Here is a 17,913-nt window from a genome sequence, read left to right as displayed (position 1 = left end):
AGACAGCCCAGAAATAAAGCCAAATATTTATAGCCAATTGATCTTTGACAAAGGAAACAAAAACATAAAGTAGGGAAAGGACACCCTATTCAACAAATGGTGCTGAGATAATTGGCAAGCTACATGTAGAAGAAGGAAGCTGGATCTTCATCTCTCATTTTATACGAAAATCAACTCAAGATGGATCAGACTTCAATCTAAGATCTGAAACCATAAAAATTCTAGAAGATAACATTGGAAAAACTCCTCTAGACATTGACTTAGGCAAAGAGTTCATGACCAATAATTCAAAAGCAAATGCAATTAGCCATGGATGGCGGCACACACCTGTAATCCCAGCTACTCGGGAGGCTGAGGTAGGAGGATCACTTGAACCTGGGAGGTGGAAGTTGCAGTGAGTGGAGATTGTGTCACTGCACTCCAGCCCGGGCAACAGAGAGCAACCCCAAGTTACAAAAAAAAAAAAAAAAAAAGCAAATGCAACAAAAACAAAGATAAATAGATGGGACTTAATTAAACTGAAAAGCTCCTGCACAGCAAAAGAAATAATCAGCAGAGTAAACAGACAATCCACCGAGTGGGAGAAAATATTCGCAACCTGGGCATCTGACAAAGGACTAATAGAGAATCTACAAGGAACTCAAAAAAATCAGCTAGAAAAACACCCAAATAATCACATTATAAAGTAGGCTAAGTAAATGAATAGACAATTCTCAAAAGAAGGTATACAAAGGGCCAACAAACATATGAAAAAATACTCAACATCGCTAATTATCAGGAAAATGCAAATCAAAACCACAATGAGATACCTTCTTACTCCTGCAAGAATAGGCAAATTGAAACAACAACAACAAAAACAACCTGATGTTGGCATGGATGTGGTGAAAAGGGAAAACTTTTACACTGCTGGTGGGAATATAAAATAGTACAACCACTACAGAAAACTGTGGAGATTCCTTAAAGAACTAAAAGTAAAACTACCATTTGATCCAGCAATCCCACTACTGGGTATCTACTCAAAGGATAAGTCATTATACAAAAAATATACTTGTAAACACTTTTATAGCAGCACAATTCGGAATTGCAAAAATATGGAACCAGCCTAAATGCCCATCAACCACTGAGGGGATAAAGAAAATGTGATATATTAAATATATAGAAATATATGTATATATAAATACATAATATTTACTTATACAAATAAATAATGAATAAAATACTATGGAATACTCAGCCATAAAGAGGAATGAAATAGTGGCATTCTCAGCAACTTGGATGGAGTTGGAGACCTTTATTCTAAGTGAAGTAACTCAGGAATGGAAAACCAAGCATCGTATGTTTTCACTTTATAAGCAGGAGCTAAGCTGTGGGGACACAAAGGCATAAGAATAATATAATGGACTTCGGGGACTCCGGAGGAAGATTGGGAGGGGAGTGAGGGATAAAAGACTACGCACTGGGCATCTGTCCGCGCAAGGTGAATGTTGCACTGCCAGATGGAGGGGCGACCAGGCTGGGCCGCTGCATGCCGAGGGCGGAGTCGGCCCCACTTCACCCTCACGGCTCGCCACGCCCACCCGCTCCGCGCCTAGGGCTGGAGTCTGGACTTATGAAAATATGCACCAGTTTAATACTGTCTTGGAATTCATGAAATGGAAGCATATGTCAAAGCTGTTTGGAGAAAATTGGAAGTACAGTTTTATCTAGCCACATCTTGGAGAAGTCGCGAGAAAGCAGTGGGAGTGGGAGTCACTGTCAAGTGCTTGCGATCTTTTAAAAAGAAAATCTCACTGAATGATAGTCATTTAAATTAGTGAAGTAGCAAGACCAGTCATTAAAGGTGACAGTAGACAGGAAGCATTACAAATGAACAATGGCTCAGCTATATATTTACATCAGAATACTGGGAGCCTATCTGTTCATCATTTCTCGTGTCCAAGGACAGAATCTAGACAGTATGCTCCATGGCACTGGGATGAAATCAGACTCCCACCAGAAAAGTCAGAAAATGGAGTAACCTTAGCACCAGAGGGTACCTTGCCTTTTTGAAAGTGCTATTGCTCAGGGCACTGCCCAGATGATGCTATTAATAACACATGCATAACTAATGGACATTGCTTTGCCGTCATAGAAGAAGATGACCAGGGAGAAATCACATTAGCTTCAGGGTGTTTGAAATATGAAGGATCTGATTTTCAGTGCAAAGATTCCCCAAAAGCCCAGCTAAGCCAGACAATAGAATGTTGTTGGACCAGTTTATGTAACCAGTATTTGCAACCCACACTGCCCCCTGTTGTCATAGGTCCATTTTTTGATGGCAGCGTTCGATGGCTGGTTTTGCTCATTTCTATGGTTGTCTGCATAATTGCTATGATCATCTTGTCCAGCTGCTCTTGGCTTTTGTAACAAACATTATTGCAAGAGCATCTCAAGCAGACGTCATTACAATCGTGATTTGGAACAGGATAAAGCATTTATTCCAGTTGGAGAATCACTAAAAGACCTTACACACCGGTCACAAAGTTCTGGTATGGGCCTGGACTACCTTTATTGGTTCAGTGAACTATTGCCAAATAGATTCAGATGGTCCAGCAAGTTGGTAAAGGCCGATATGGGTAAATGGCGTGGTGAAAAAGTGGCGGTCAAAGTATTCTTTACCACTGAAGAAGCCAGCTGGTTTCCAGAAACAGAAATCTACAAAACTGTGCTAATGGGCCATGAAAACATACTTGGTTTCACAGCAGCAGGCATTAAAGGTACAGGTGCCTGGACTCAGCTCTGTGAAAATGGATCTCTCTATGACTTCCTGAAATGTGCTACACTGGACATCAGAGCCCTGCTCAAATTGGCTTAGTCAGCTGCCTCTGGTCTGTGCCACCTGCACACAGAAATTTATGGCACCCAAGGAAAGCCTGCAATTGTTCATTGAGACCTAAAGAGCAAAAACATCCTCATCAAGAAAAATGGGAGTTGCTGTATTGCTGACCTGGGCCTTGCTGTTAAATTCAACAGTGACACAAATGAAGTTGACGTGCTCTTGAATATCAGGGTGGGCACCAAACACTACATGGCTCCAGAAGTGCTGGACGAAAGCCTGAACAAAAACCACTTCCAGCCCTATGTCATGGCTGACATCTACAGCTTCGGCCTGATCATTTGGGAGATGGCTCGTCGTTGTAGCACAGGAAGATTGTGGAAGAATACCAATTGCCATGTTACAACATGGTACCGAGTGATCCGTCATACGAAGATATGTGTGAGGTTGTGTGTGTCAAACGTTTGTGGCCAATTGTGTCTAATTGGTGGAACAGTGATGAATGAGCAGTTTTGAAACTAATGTCAGAATGCTGGGCCCACAATTCAGCCTCCAGACTCACAGCATTGAGAATCAAGAAGATGCTTGCCAAGATGGTTGAATCCCAAGATGAAAAAATCTGACGGTGAAACCATTGGAGGAGAAACTCTAGACCTCAAGAATTGTTTTTACCCATGGAATGGGTGGAATTAGAGTGGAATAAGGATGTTGACTTGGTTCTCAGACTGTTTCTTCACTACGTGTTCACAGGCTGCTAATTAAACCTTTCAGTACTCTTAATAGAATACAAGCTGGGAACTTCTAAATACTTCATTCTTTATATATGGACAGCTTTATTTTAAATGTGGTTTTTTATGCCTTTTTTTAAATGAGTTTTTATGAATTGCATCAAGACTTCAATCCTAATTAATGTCTCCAGTCAAGCTCTGGGTACTGAATTGCCGGTTCATAAAACAGTGCTGTCTGTGACAGCCTTAAGAAGATAAATGAGTGCAGCAGAGATGGAGAAATAGACTTTGCCTTCTACCTGAGACATTCAGTTCGTTTGTATTCTACGTTTGTAAAACAGCCTATAGATGATGATGTGTTTGGGATACTGCTTAGTTTATGATAGTTTGTCCTGCCTTCCTTAATGATGTGATGTGTGTGTGTGTGTGTGTGTGCACGCACATGCACGCCAGGATTCTTCTGCTGCCATTTGAATTAGAAGAAAATAATTTATATGCATGCACAGGAAGATATTGGTGGTTTTTTTTTTTTTTTGGATTGCAGAAATTTATTAAAATTGGAGACATTGTTTTAATCTTCTTGTGCCATGGGACTCCATCAGGCTGTCTACAAAGACCAGTGGGAGGCTGAGGATCACTTGAGCCCAGGAGTTTGAGGCTGTAGTAAACCTCAAAGGGCCACTGCACTCCAGCTTGGGTGAGGCAAGACCCTGTCTCAAAAAATAAGCCAGACTTTTAACCACATTTCCAGACTTCAATTAAAATGCTACATGGGAATACAGAATATCAGATCTTTTATTGTCATCAAGTAATCAGTGAGAGAGTTGATGTCGGTGGTTTTGTGCTTTAAAAACGCAGTATCTGACCAAGATTCGCTAATCTCATACAAGCCATTTACCTTGCAGGCGAGACAGCCTCCCCACCAGCTATGTTTTTTAACATGAAAGCTGATACAAAGGCCAAAAAAAGCTTAAAAGATCTGTAAATTTAGACTGTTTTCCTTCTACCACCTGGTTTTTGTTTTTGTTTTTTTTTTTGTAGTTATTATTTTTCTCATGGAAAGCATCCTCTCCAAAGTTGAAGCTTCCAGTGCCATGAACCATGCTTACAAAGAAAGCACTGCTTATGGAAGTGGATTCCTGCATTTGATAGCAATGTAAGTGCCTACAACCATGTTCTGTATTCTTTATTCTCAGTAACTTTTAAAAGGGAAGTTGTTTATATTTTGTGTGTAATGTGTTTTATCTGCAAATCACCCACTCCTTTACATACTTTATATATGTACGTACATTAATACTGTAGAAACCAGCTCATGCGTATCTCACATCCCATCCTTAAGGGAAGAAATGTTGTAAAGTAGAACTAAATATGAATTTTCAGAATTAATGCATTCAAAGTAATATATCAAATCCAGGACTTTGTTAACTTCAGGCAAAAACTTCATTAGGGTAATATCATCTCAATTTTTTTAAAAGAAAGGATTCTCTAATTAGAAATTTATATGTCAGAGGTGTTATAAATTTATCAACTGTTAAATATGTTTTGGACATCTAAATCATTTGAGATTTTTGGTTTTTTGACTTCTGATCCCTAACTTGTGAAGACAATGAAAAATCAGGCAGAAATATTTAGTATCTAGTCCGTATCTGTAGTTATACTGTATAACTGTTCTTCAATAAAATGGTACGTAAAAAAAAAGACTACACATTGGGTACCGTGTACACTGCTCAGGTGACAGGTGCACCAAAATCTCAGAAATCACCACTAAAGAACTTTTCCATGCAACCAAACACCATCTGTTCCCCCAAAACTATTGAAATAAAAATAAAAAGAATGAAATACTGTCACTTACGACAACATGGATGAACTGGGAGGACAGTGTATTAAGTAAAATAAGCCAGACACAGAAAGACAAATACTTCATGATCTGACTCATAGATGGAATATGGAAAAAAAAAAAAAAGTTGGTATCATAGAAGCAGAGAGTAGAACAGTGGTTACCAAGACTGAGAAGGGGAGGATAAAAAGAGATTGGCCAATGGGTACAAGGTTACAATTAGATAGGCAGAATAAATTCTGGTGTTCTATTGTACAACAGAGTGACTATGGTTAAGAGTAAGGCATTGTATGTTACAATATAGCTATAAGAGACACTTTTAAATGTTCCCATCACAAAGAAATGACAGGCCTGGTGAGGTGGGTGGCTCACATCGGTAATCCCAGCACTTTGGCAGGCTGAAGTGGGAGGATCATGTGAGCCCAGGAGTCCAAGACCAGCCTGGGAAAGATGGCGAGACCCCCATCTCTACAAACAATAAAGGAATTAGTTAGGCTCTGTGGTGCGTGTCTGTAGTCTCAACCACTTTGGAGGTTGAGGCGGGAGGATCCCTTAAACCCAGGAGTTTGAAGTTGTAGTAAGCTATAATCATGTCACTGCACTCCAGCCTGGGTGAGAAAATGAGACCCTGGCTTTACAAAAAGTAAACAAAACAAAACAAAACAAAAAAATGATATATGTATGGGTGATGAATATGCTAACTATCTTAATTTGATTATTATACAACATATATGTATTGAAATATCAAATTGTACTCCATAAATATGTAAAATTACACGTGCCAATGAAAAAGTAAAAATAAAACCACAATGATATAATTTTAAAAAATTATACAATAATGTTAATGTACAAAATGCTGATATAAAACAGTTAAAATTGCTTACTTCTTAGGTTTTCACTAGAAATTAAGGTTACTAAGATTTTAAAATTGGAATTAATAGATGTAATTCAGTATACAAAGTGTACCAAAAAATTAAGATGGGTTTTGATGAGAAAAATTTTAAGAAAGATATGAGAATTATAAGAAAGATATGAGGATATGTTTTTTGTTTAAAAAAGACATGCTTTTTGTTTAAAAAATAATGTGTTTTTTGTTTAAAAAAGAATAATTTTGTCTGGTTTGGGGGTTATTTCCAAATAAACAAGAGGCCCTGGGCCTTCCAGCCAGGGACTCTGCACCAGCCGGTCCCAGCTGCTGCGCACCGCCCTAGGTATCTGGGTGATCACAGGCAGTAGCAAGGGCCGTGATGACAGATGATGGCGAGGAGCAGCTCAATGAGCTGGAGGTTCTGGAGTCCATCTACCCTGACTCCTTCACAGGCAAATGTCTCTCAGTTATCCCTGTATAGCTCCAGTCCTGTTCATGTTATCTCTCACTTAGCAGTACATCTGTGCTGTGAGGGTGTAACAGGGTATAAGGGGATAAGTGAAGAGAGGTTTGAGGGTTTCATTAACTGGCTTGATTGCACATTGATCCAACCCTCCTAACAACTAGTCTTCCAAAATATACATGGACTTTCCTCATACCACATTCTCCTTCAGTAGTGCTTCACTTGACAGAGTCCTGCTAAGTAGTGTCAGAAAATCCACCCAGCTTCACCATACTGTGACATCTGAGGCTGGAGAAAATGATGAAACCCTCAAGTTTACATACCATGGAAAATAGCAAACAGAGCTTCCTTTTATGAAATATTCTCCCAGGAAAATCTAGAAGATAATGATGTCTCAGACATTTAAATTACTAGCATTACAGCTGAAGGAAATCTTGGTATGGTGGTGATCTTTATCTAGTGACAGCTGTACAAGAAAAATTAAATGAAATAGTAGATCAGATAAAAACTAGAAGAGAGGAAGAAAAGAAACAAAAAGAAAAAGAAGAAGAAACTGAAAAGCAATTATTCCATGGTACTCCTGTTACAGTTGAGAATTTTCTTTCTTTCTTTCTTTCTTTCTTTCTTTCTTTTTTTTTTTGAGATAGAGTCTTGCTCTGTCGCCCAGGCTGGAGTGCAGTGGCATGATTTCAGCTCACTGCAACCTCTGCCTCCAGGGTTCAAGCCATTTTCCCGCCTCAGCCTCCAGTCCTCAGCCTGGGACTACAGGCATGCACCACCATGCCCAACTAATTTTTTCGATCTTAGTAGAGAGGGGTTTTGCCATGTTGGCCAGGCTGGTCTCAAACTCCTGACGTCAGGTGATGCACCCGCCTCGGCCTCCCAAAGTGCTGGGATTACAGGCGTGAGCCACCATGCTAGGCCAAGAATTTCTTAAACTGGAAGAGCAAGCTTGATGAGAAACTCTTGGAAATTAAAAAAAATGATTGAAAGAAGAACCAGCAAGAAAAATAAATTAAGTGGGAAACAAGTTTTTGAAACAGATCATAATCTTGATACATCTGATATCCAGTTCTTGGAGGATGCTGGAAACAACGTGGAGGTATTATAGATGAGTTTTGTTTTTTTTTTTTCTTCTTTTTTTTTTTGAGATGAAGTTTCGCTCTGTAGCCCAGGCTGGAGTGCAATGGTGCAATCTCGGCTCACTGCAACCTCTGCCTCCCAGGTTCAAGCAATTCTCCTGCCACAGCCTCCTGAGTAGCTGGGATTACAGGCATGCGCCACCACGCCTGGCTAATTTTGTAGTTTTAGTAGAAATGGGGTTTTACCATGTTGATCAGGCTGGTCTCGAACTCCTCACCTCAGATGATCTGCCCACCTCGGCCTCCCAAAGTGCTGGGATTACAGGCATGAGCCACTGCACTTGGCTTTTTTTTTTTTTTTTTTTTTTTTTGGAGACAGAGTCTTGCTCTGTTACCCAGGCTGGAGTGCAGTGGCACGATCTTGGCTCACTGCAACCTCTGCCTCCTAGGTTCAAGCGATTCTTCTGCCTCAGCCTCCCAAGTGGCTGGGATTACAGGCGCAGGCCACCACGCCTAGCTAATTTTTTTTTTGCCATGTTGGCCAGGCTAGTCTCAAACACCTGACCTCAGATGATTTACCAGCCTCAGCCTCCCAAAGTGCTGGGATTACAGGTATGAGCTTCCGCCCTCGGCCAGATGAGTCTTTGTTCCAGGAAATGGATGACTTGGAGCTGGACGATGAGGAGGATGACCCAGACTCCAGTCCTGCAGACCCAGAGAGTGACTTCACTGACTAATGGAACATCTCCACCTGCAGAGAGGCTCGACTGAAAACAGCACCTGTGGCTATGCTTAGAGGGTTTTGATTTTCCTTTCTTTTTTTTCTAAGAAAAAATAAGTTTCAGTAGAATGTTTTTCTGATAGCTTTCATCATTGAACTTAATAAACTGACCTTAAAATTTCAAATAGAAAAACCAAAATAAATAAAAGAGTGACACAGCTAAAACTACAATATGAAAAGTTGGGAGAGAAAATTAGAGAGAATCTTGTGTTGTTAGAGTGATAAAAAAAAAAAAATAGTATTTTTCGTTCCAAAGTAAAATGACTGGATTGTTATTGTTCCAAAATTGGAAAAAAAAAACCCATATATATATCCCATATGTACACATACACACATATATATAAAAACATATACATACATACATATGCATACACATAAACATGTATATCCCATATATACATAAACACACATCTATAAACATATACATACATAATATGCATACATATATATAACTAGATTAAAGAGTTGTAAAATATTTTGTGAAAATTTTGTGAAATATCCATCTTGTAAAAGGAGATTTTGTGTGATCAAGCTAAGTAATATTAAACATACATTATGTGTAAGTTTTTCTAAAAACTGAGCGTTCATATCAAAAGTATGCTGATATAAAACTAGAATTTTATCTCCTATGTGAAAACTACAAGATGTTCTTAGAGGATTGATCTGCTTGTAATAGAAAATAGTGAAGATTTTTTCTTTATCTTTTAGGTAATTGGCCTGTGAAATGAAGATTTGGTGTATTATCAAAATAATTCTCTATGCTTTATGCTTTCTTTACTAGGTCTTTGATTACTTTTAAAAACTAAGTCTTCTCAACATCAAAGAGCTACTTTTTTGTTCACAACTGTGCAATCTTTTGTATTTGCCTTCATAATATTTTATTGTCATTTATACTAAATAGATGACCAAGATCATATTTGATGTAAAGCTTTAAGTTTTTTGACATTTTTGACAAACTTTCCAAAATGAAATTCCAAATTAAGTCCTTTTTTGACCTTGAAATAACTTTGGGATTTTCCAGTAGGGCCCCTGGAAAGCTCAAAGGACATGTTTCTTACCTTTAAAAAGAGCAATACTGGCCGGGTGTGGTGGCTCACACCTGTAATCTCAGCACTTTGGGAGGCCGAGGTGGGCAGATCACGAGGTCAGGAGATCGAGACCATCCTGGCTGACACGGTGAAATCCTGTCTCTACTAAAAATACAAAAAATTAGCGGGGCATGGTGGTGGGCGCCTGTGGTCCCAGCTACTTGGGAGGCTGAGGCAGGAGAATGGCATGAACCCGGGAGGTGGAGGTTGCAGTGAGCTGAGATTGCACCACTGCACTCCAGCCTAGGCAACAGAACGAGACTCTGTCTCAAAAAAAAAAAAAAAAAAAAAGAGCAGTATTAAATTAATTAGGCTTATTTGATAAGTTATATAGAAAGCATTGTCAAATTATAAGTAACACTAAAGCTTCTTTAAGTTATATCTATAAATGTTATTAATATGAGTCCTCCAAAAATGGCATGACATTCCTAAAAGTCTAATACGTTATCAACTATAATTTTAGTTATTATGTTAAAATGTTATATGCCACAGAAATAATCAAATTTCCTTGTTAATGTCTCATTATAATTAACTGTCATCAGATTTTTAAGCATGGCCACTTAAAATCTTTGTCATCCATGGAGAGTTACTGTTTCACTTTAATTCTTCTTTAAGGACATTAACAGGCAGCTAGAGTTTAAAATAATTTCTTCTTCTTTTTTTTTTTTTTTTGAGACGGTGTCTCACTCTGTCTCCCAGGCTGGAGTACAGTGGTGTGATCTTGGCTCACTGCAACCTCCACCAACCGGGTTCAAACAATTCTCCTGCCACAGCCTCTCAAGTAGCTGGGATTACAGGTATGCACCACTGTGCCTGGATAATTTTAGTATTTTTAGTAGAGATGGGGTTTCATCATATTGGCCAGGCTGGTCTTGAACTCCTGACCTCATGATACACCTAGCTTGGCCTCCCAAAGTGCTTATATTACAGGTGTGAACCACCATGCCCAGCCAAGAATCTGCTTTCTTTATAACAAGATACAATTATAAAGAATAGTTTGTCTTCTTAGCCTCAAGAGGGATTTAAAAACCTGATCCATGATTCCTTATCAAAAGTTCCAGCAAAACAAACTTAAAAAGAGCCAATGTGGTCAGTCACTATTCTTGCTGCACTTATGTATATAATCAGGCCAAGTTTAATGAGGCTAAGCTTATTCTGCAAGCAAATTAATCTTACCCTGATTATCTTTGTTCAAAATGGGGGTAACTGTAGAGAGAAAAATTGTTTCTGAAGAAAAGTATAATACATCAGTTATTAGATTATAACCCTGTTCATTGATTTGAGATTTTGTTATCTACCTGTAGAGCAGACTGGATCCTTAATTCTTCTAGTTTCCTCCAGTATCTGACTACTACTCTTCAACTAAGAACAAGAACTGCTGCCAGGCACGGTGACTCACACCTGTAATCCCAGTGACTCTGGAAGCTGAGGTGGGAGGATTGCTTGAGGCCTGGAGTTTGAAGTGTCCGGGGCAATATAGCAAGACTTCCCTCTATAAAAAAAATTTTTTTTTAATTAGTTGGTCATGGTGACTCACACCTGTATTCCCAGCTACTAGGGAAGTTGAGGAGGGAGAATTGCCTGAGCCCAGGAGTTCTAGGCTGCAGTGAGCTACGATCATGCCACTGCTGCTCAAAAAGAAAAGAAAACAAAACAAAACAAGAACTGCTCTGCCCCAGAATGCCTACCATAAACCTGAGGCTGGACAACTTTGATGTAAATTTCAAGGAACAAGTCTCATTTCTAATGTTTAGCCTCACAGACAGTTCACTAGAATGCCTGATGTCATCATCAGAGACATGCAAACTGCAAATCAGGACAAGAAGTTGATGACTTCATGCTATGGACAGCTTTCCCCAAGACACCAGAACAAGACTTTGGAGGAGACTCTCACCTTTCTTAATTTTCCCGTATGTACGTTGAGCTTTTTCATTTGGCAGAATGATGCTTTTGTCTGATTTTCACAATTGGTAAACTCCTTTTGCCTTGGCTTGGTAAAAACACCAGTGAACATGTGATTAAAATTTTATCCGTCACCTTGGGTACCTTTGCAGTCTCCTCTGCAAAGGCCATTTCTATTCAGCTGCACTCATTAGACTGTCTTTCCAGAGTAGTCACAGATAAAAAATAGCTTTTGATTATCTGTTGGTTGAATCAGAAGGTGTCTGTGTCAGCACTAAGAGTACATGCTGTTCCTGGATCAATTTCTCTGTGGAAATTGAGACCCAATTGCATAAAATTAGAGAACAAACCACTTGGCTACAACACATCTCATTCAGTCCCCCATGGTCATTTGTTTAGTTGACTGCCTCCATGCCTAGCTTTATGGCTCAAAACCATTATGCAAACAGGGGTTCTTATATTGCTGTTATTTTTATTCTATATTATTCCTTTTTAAACTTTGAACCTGTTACCTGTCAAATTTCTACAGAAGTACAGCTCCTAACAGAATAATGCTTTCCCAGTGCTTTAAGGTAATAACCAATACCTATGGAACAGATGAAATTAAATGTGTCAATAAGATCCAGACACACATAGCCTGAGAGCTTCTCCTCTCTCAGAGAGGGAGGGAAATGTTCAAATGTGTATCTTGGTTTTAACATCAACTTCTAATTGTTGGTCTGAGCCACTTCCGCTCCACGTGGGACCAGACCCATTGGGACAATCAAACCTAATTTCAACGATTGATCAGTGATGCTTCTGGAGAAAGATCTTGATCAAAAGGGGGATATGTGAAAATTATCAGTATCAAAATAGAGTCACCTTGACCTCATGATGGGGGCAAGCAACAACAACAACAAAATGGAATCACTTAGGTCAAACCCTCACACAATGGTGCCAGGAGGCCATAATGAAGGAGCCCTTATGCATGTATGGCTCTAACAAGACTTAACCATGTGGAATCCCCAGATGCATGTCTACGATGGAAGCCATACAAGAAATTCCTCAGAAATGCAGTCTTCCAGATAAGCCACTTGCACAAGGACACTAGCACAACGACAGCTGCCTCCACCAAGGAGTTCATACCACCTCCTGCAACAAGTCCTTGTAATCAATGGTCTTTGTTTCAAAACAACTTACATGGACTTCTCCTTTTCTTACCTTTAATAGCCTCCCCTATCCCCAGCCTCTTTGGATGTACCTATGGTTCAAAATAGTATGCTATTCCTGATTGCAATTCTCTGCTATTCCTGAGACACAGTTATTCAAACTCTGCCTTTGGATAGTCTCTTTCTCTCTCTCCCCCTCTCTCTCTCCCTCTCTTTATTTTTATTTTAAGTTCACACCATAGACTCCATCCCCAGATTCGGAGCCCTGACTCAGAAATTTGCCTAGATGGAGGAGTGAGGAGTAGGCTATGAAACAGATAGCTCCTGATCTCTCTCCATTTTGTTTTTTGTTTTTTGTTTTGTTTTGTTTTGTTTTGTTTTGTTTTGAGACGGAGTCGCTCTGTCGCCCAGGCTGGAGTGCAGTGGCTTGATCTCGGCTCACTACAAACTCCGCCTTCTGAGTTCAAGCAATTCTTCCTGCCTCAGCCTCCCGAGTAGCTGGAATTACAGGTGCCCACCACCATGCCTAGCTAATTTTGGTATTTTTAGTAGAGGTAGGGTTTTGCCATGTTGGCCAGGCTGGTCTCAAACTCCTGACCTTAAGCGATCCACCCACCTCAGCCTCACAAAGTGCTGGGATTACAGGCGTGAGCCACCGTGCCGGCCTCCTGATCTCTTTCTAATGTGAACTGACTTCATTTGTAACAGAAATGTGGGAAGCCTTAGTTTAAGTGAGGTAGGAGATCAGCAGGACTAGTATCCCAAAACAAATGGCAATGTTGGTTTCCCAAGACACAGGTCACAAGACTCTGCTGATAAGACAAGATATAATAAAGAAGCCAGCCTTGCCAGGCATGGTGGCTCACGCCTGTAATCCCAGCACTTTGGGAGGCTGAGTTGTGCAGATCACGAGGTCAGGAGTTTGAGACCAGCTTGACCACTATGGTGAAACTCCATCTCTACTAAAAATACAAAAATTAGCTGGGTGTGGTGGCACACACCTGTAATCTCAGCTACTCAGGAGGCTGAGGCAGGAGACTCTCTTGAACCTGGGAGGCTAAGCTTGCAGTGAGCTGAGATTGCACCACTGCACTCCAGCCTGGGCAACAGAGCAAGACTCTGTCTCAAAAAACAAAAAACAAAACAAAACAAAACAAAAAAGAAGCCAGCTCAAACCAATTAGAAGTAAGAAAACAATGAAAGTGACCTCTGATTACCCTCACTGCTCATTATAGGCTAATTATAATGCATTCACATGCTAAAAGACACACCCACCAGTGCCCTGATAGTTTACAAATGCCATGGCAACACCTGGAAGTTACCCTATATGGTCTGTAAAGGGGAGAAACTCCCCGTTCTGGGAGCTCCTTGCCCCTTTTCCAGAAAATTCATGGAATAATCCTCCTCTTGTTTACCATGTCATCAAGAAATAGCCATCAAATAGCCAGGTAGCAGCAACCCTCACAGCACACTCTGCCTATGCTGTAGGCTTTCTTTCGTTTGTTTCCTTAATAAACTTGCTTTCACTTTATTCTGTCAGCTCATTCTTGAATTCTTTCCTCCATGAAGCCAAGAAAGGGTTGGTTTCCCAGGTTGAACACCAATTTTTCGGGTTTCCCTGTGTCATAAGGGTGCTCTCAAAAACAGAAGAGGTTGTGGTGAAAGGCAATTGAGAGGAGATTCAAGACACAGGCTAAACCATGGGCCAGCTTGTCTGCAGGAGAGAACCAGAGAAAGACACAGCTGGGAGGAGTACCCTGGTGTCAGAACAAATATCCAATACTGACACCCAGACGTATCTCTTCGAAGGAGCCTGAATTTTATTGGATTAGTTTCTAGATTAACTTATGCCCTTGTAACCGCCCAAGGGGTTCACCTTGCCCGATGGGTAAGAGCCGATTCATCAAGATAGGGGAATTGCAATAGAGAAAGAATAATTCACACAGAACTGGCTGTGCAGGAGAGCAGAGGTTTACTATTACTCAAATCAGTCTCCCCGAGAATTCAAGGAGCAGAGGTTTTAAGGATGACTTGATGGGTGGGGGTGAAGCCAGCGAGTCAGGCGTGCTGATTGGTCAGAGATGAAATCATAGGGAACCGAAGCTGTCTTCCTGCACTGAGTCAGTTCCTGGGTGGCAGGGGCCACAAGAGCAGATGAGCCACTTTATTGATCTGGGTGGCACCAGCTGATCTAGCAAGTGCAGGGTCTGCAAAATATCTCCAACACTGATCTTAGGAGCAGTTTAGGGAGGGTCAGAATCTTTCAGCCTCCAACTGCATGACTCCTAAACCATAATTTCTAATCTTGTGGCTAATGTTAGTCCTACAAAGGCAATCTAGTTCCCAGGCAAGAAGGAGGTCTGCTTTGCGAAGGGGCTGTTACTGTCTTTGTTTAAACTATAAGTTTCTTCCAAAGTTAGTTCAGCCTGTGCCCAGGAGTGAACAAGGGCAGCTTGGAGGTTAGAAGAAAGATGGAGTCAGTTAAGTTAGATCTCTTTCACTGTCTCAGTCATAATTTTGCAAAGGTGGTTTCACCCTCTAAGACTTCTTTGAAAACAACAGAACAACTAGCTAGCAATTCATGGAGTTTAACAGATGGGTGTAGTCAGGGAAAGAGATGAGGTGAACACAGCCAAGTCCACTGCCCTGCCAGGGTGACTGTGTTCATCCCCACCTGGGCCTTCTTGAGGAGCAACATCAGAGGCTTAGTAGCACAGAGAGGGTGGGGGTGGGGGAGAAACTAGACTTCACTAAAATAGTCCAGCCAGTCACTAAACAGATAAACAGCAAATAACACGAACAACCTCTGGAAGGGGTGGGGACAGACCCAGAGTGGCTACCATATGTTATCTACAATGTATCACACCTGTAATCCCCTTGGGAGGCTGAGGACCGAGGATCCCTTAAACTGAAGAGTTTGAGACCAGCCTGGGCAATATGGTGAGACCCCATCTCTACAAAGATACAAAAAATTAGCCAGATGTGGTGGTGTGCCGCTGTAGTCCCAGCTACTCAGGTGGCTGAGGCGGGAGAATTGCTTGAGCCCAGGAGGTCAAGGCTGCAGTGAGCCATGAGTGTGCCATGCACTCCAGCCGGGGTGACAGTGAGACCCTGTCTCAAAAATAAATAATAAATAGGCTGCCCTGCCTGTGGAGTAGCCATTCTTTTATTCTTTTACTTTCTTAACAAACTTGCTATCACTTTACTCTACAGACTCGCCCTGAATTCTTTCTTGCTTGAGGTCCAAAAACCTTGTCTTGGGGTCTGGATGAGGACCCCTTTCTGGTAACAATCACACCACTGCACTCCAGCCTGGGTTTTGGGAGTGAGACCCTGTCTCAAAAAATAAACAAATAAATAAATATGTTCAAAGACCTAAGAGAAACCACAAAGAAGTAAAGGAAGTTGTGAAGACAATGTCACACTAAATACAAAATATCAATAAAGGGATAAAAATTATAAAAAGCACCAAATGGAAATTCTGCAGTTGAAATTTGTAAATGGAAAAAAAATCACTGAAATTTAAAAAAAAAGATTTGGGTCGGGCGCGGTGGCTCAAGCCTGTAATCCCAGCACTTTGGGAGGCCGAGACGGGCGGATCACGAGGTCAGGAGATCGAGACCATCCTGGCTAACACGGTGAAACCCCGTCTCTACTAAAAAATACAAAAATCTAGCCGGGCGAGGTGGCGAGCGCCTGTAGTCCCAGCTACTCGGGAGGCTGAGGCAGGAGAATGGCGTAAACCAGGGAGGCAGAGCTTGCAGTGAGCTGAGATCCGGCCACTGCAGTCCAGCCTGGGCAACAGAGCCAGACTCCGTCTCAAAAAAAAAAAAAGATTTGAACTAGCAGATGAAACAATTAGTGAACTTGAAGATAAATCAATAGAAATTACATAATTCAAAGAACAGGGAGAAAAAGAAATGAAAAATAATAAAGCCTCAAAGAAACGTGGGATACTATTTAGCACACCAACATATATATAATGAGAATACCAGAAGGAGTAGAGAGAAAGGAGCAGAAAAAACACTCAAAGAGATAATGGCTAGAAACATCCCACACTGAAAAACACCAACCTATGTATCTGGGAAGCTCAAGGGACTTCAAGTAGGACAAACACAAAGAAGTCCAAAAACAGACCATCATAGTAGAAATACTGAAGCTCAGTGACAAAGGGATAATCTTCAAAACCACAAGAAAAAACAGTTCATCACTTACAAGGTAACTCTAGGAAAACATAATTATGAAAGATAGTATAAATGCATATTTTGTTTTTTCTTCTCTTATTTAAAAAGCAATTATGCAAAATATGTATATATTACTGAGCCTAAAACATATAGAAGTAGAATATATTTTTAATATATTTGCCAATAACAACCCAAAGGAGGTGATTGGAAGCAAAGCTGTATTGAGCTAAGTGAGTACAGATGGTAAAATAATAATTATAACAACATATTACTTGGTATGCAACATTACTAGAGTTAATATGTACAACAAAACCAAAAAAGGAAGAGGGAAGAATAGACTTACATGAAAATAGTGCTTCTATATCTCACTTGAATTAAGTTACTATAAATCTGAAGTTGATTTTAATTTGTTAAGAAGCCCTTGTTACCAGTGGAGTGTGTCCAGGTTCTTGGCATCTCACACAAAGAATTCGACAAAACGCACAAACAAAGCAAGGAAAGAATGAAGCGACAAAAGCAGAGATTTACTGAAAACAAAAGTACACTCCACAGGGGGAGCGGGCAGGAGCATGGGGCTCGAGAGCCGAGTTACAGACTTTTCTGGGGTTTAAATACCCTCTAGAGGTTTCCATTGGTTACTTGGTGTACGCCCTATGTAAATGAAGAGGTTGAAGTGAAGTTGCAAATGTATTTACTTGGTGTACACCCTGTAAATGAAGAGGGTATTTCCTGTCATAGCTGAAGTGTTTCCATTTGATTTAGTTCTAGGAAGTCCTTAGGTTCCCTGCCTCCAGGCCCTATTCTTCTGCCTCACACTGAGAAAAAACAAACCTCAAAAAGTAGGAAAAAAATAATTATAGAAATTTAAATGCTTCATTAAAAAATATTCTCTTAATGCAAAAGATATCAGTAAAGGAAGAATAGAGGACCAAAAAAGAGATGAGACACATAGAAAATAAGTGAAATTGTAGACATAAATCTAACTGTACCAACAACAGCATTCAATATGAATTCATT

General features: G+C 40.4%; 1 non-coding gene and 1 pseudogene across 1 annotated transcript; one reads left to right on the top strand and one right to left on the bottom strand.

Moving 5' to 3' along the window:
- Positions 1-1,367: 1,367 nt before the first annotated feature.
- On the top strand, positions 1,368-5,321 carry LOC101007825 (annotated as a pseudogene).
- LOC116273996 lies at positions 4,323-4,387 on the bottom strand. Its single transcript, XR_004182479.1, has one exon. It is a non-coding gene; the product is annotated as a small nucleolar RNA SNORD81 (small nucleolar RNA).
- Positions 5,322-17,913: the final 12,592 nt, after the last annotated feature.

Source organism: Papio anubis, chromosome 2 (genome assembly GCF_008728515.1).
Source record: "Papio anubis isolate 15944 chromosome 2, Panubis1.0, whole genome shotgun sequence".
NCBI lineage: Eukaryota > Metazoa > Chordata > Mammalia > Primates > Cercopithecidae > Papio > Papio anubis.
This window is presented reverse-complemented; position numbering and strand designations above follow the sequence as displayed.